We start from the raw sequence: 2,013 nt of genomic DNA, 5'->3' as shown, positions 1-2,013 counted from the left end.
TTTTGATCAAAAAAAATTTTGGTCAAAAAAAATTTTAGGAAAAAAAATTTGGTCAAAAAATTTTGGTCGAAAAAATTTTTGGTCAAAAAATTTTTGGAAAAAAATTTGGTCAAAAAAATTTTGTCGAAAAAATTTGGTCAAAAAAATTTTTGGAAAAAATTTTCGGTCAAAAAAATTTTGGTCAAAAAATTTTTGGTCAAAAAATTTTGGTCAAAAAATTTTAGGACAAAAAAATTTGGTCAAAAAAATTTTTGGAAAAAACTTTTTAGTCAAAAAAATTTTGGTCAAAAAAATTTTTGGTCAAAAAAATTTTGGTCAAAAAAATTTTTGGTCAAAAAAATTTTGGGAAAAAAAATTTTAGGACAAAAAAATTTGGTCAAAAAAATTTTTGGAAAAAACTTTTTAGTCAAAAAAATTTTGGTCAAAAAAATTTTTGGACAAAAAAATTTTTGGTCAGAAAAATGTTGGGAAAACAAATTTTCGGAAAAAAACATTTGGTCAAAAAAATTTTGGTCAAAAAAAATTTTGGTCAAAAAAATTTTAGGAAAAAAAATTGGTCAAAAAAATTTGGTCGAAAAATTTTGGTCAAAAAAATTTTGGTCGAAAAAATTTTGTCAAAAAAGTTTTTGGAAAAAACTTTTGATCAAAAAAATTTTAGGAAAAAAAATTGGTCAAAAAAATTTTGGTCAAAAAATTTTGGTCGAAAAAATTTGGTCAAAAAAATTTTGGTCGAAAAAATTTGGTCAAAAAAATTTTTGGAAAAAAATTTTTGGTCAAAAAAATTTGGTCCAAAAATGTTGGTCAAAAAAATTTGTTCCGAAAAATTTTTGGTCCAAAAATTTTTAACTGATCTCTAACACAAAATTTTCAGTAAAATTATTTTTTACTTTTTTGCTCAAAAAAAATTTGGTCCAAAAATTTTGGGAAAAAAATTTTTGGTCAAAAAATTTTGGTCAAAAAAATTTTGGTCAAAAAAATTTTGGTCAAAAAAATTTGGGAAAAAATTTTTAGTCAAATAAATTTTTGGACAAAAAAATTTTTGGTCAAAAAAATTTTAGGAAAAAAAATTGGTCAAAAAAATTTTGGTCAAAAAAATTTTGGTCGAAAAAATTTGGTCAAAAAAATTTTGGTCGAAAAAATTTGGTCAAAAAAATTTTTGGAAAAAAATTTTTGGAAAAAAATTTTTGGAAAAAAATTTTTGGAAAAAAATTTTTGGTCAAAAAATTTGGTCCAAAAATGTTGGTCAAAAAATTTTTGTTCCGAAAAATTTTGGTCCAAAAAATTTTTAACTGATCTCTAACACAAAATTTTCAGTAAAATTATTTTTTACTTTTTTGCTCAAAAAAAATTTGGTCCAAAATTTTGGGAAAAAAATTTTTGGTCAAAAAAATTTTGGAAAAAAATTTTTGGTCAAAAAAATTTTGGTCAAAAAAATTTTGGTCAAAAAAATTTTGGTCAAAAAAATTTTGGGAAAAAAATTTTTAGTCAAATAAATTTTTGGACAAAAAAATTTTTGGTCAAAAAAATTTTTGGTCAGAAAAATGTTGAGAAAAAAAATTTTGGTCAAAAAAATTTTAGGAAAAAAAAATTTGGTTAAAAAAATTTTTGGAAAAAAATTTTGGTCAAAAAATTTTGGTCAAAAAATTTTTGGTCAAAAAAATTTTAGGACAAAAAATTTTTGGTCAAAAAAATGTTGAGAAAAAAAATTTTGGTCAAAAAATTTTAGGACAAAAAAATTTTAGGAAAAAAATTTTGGTCAAAAAAAAATTTAGGACAAAAAAATTTGGTCAAAAAAATTTTTGGAAAAAACTTTAGTCAAAAAAATTTGGTCAAAAAAAATTTTGGACAAAAAAATTTTGGTCGAAAAAATTTGATCAAAAAAGTTTTTGAAAAAAAACTTTTGGTCAAAAAAATTTTAAGACTTGGTCTCGGACCGAGACCAAGACCAAGACCGAGACCAAGACCGAGACCGAGGGGACCGAGGAGACCGAGGAGACCGAGGAGACCAAGACC

Source organism: Ctenocephalides felis, unplaced genomic scaffold, assembly GCF_003426905.1.
Source record: "Ctenocephalides felis isolate EL2017-DRISC unplaced genomic scaffold, ASM342690v1 CF-g0.4_SCAFFOLD_03570, whole genome shotgun sequence".
NCBI lineage: Eukaryota > Metazoa > Arthropoda > Insecta > Siphonaptera > Pulicidae > Ctenocephalides > Ctenocephalides felis.
This window is presented reverse-complemented; position numbering follows the sequence as displayed.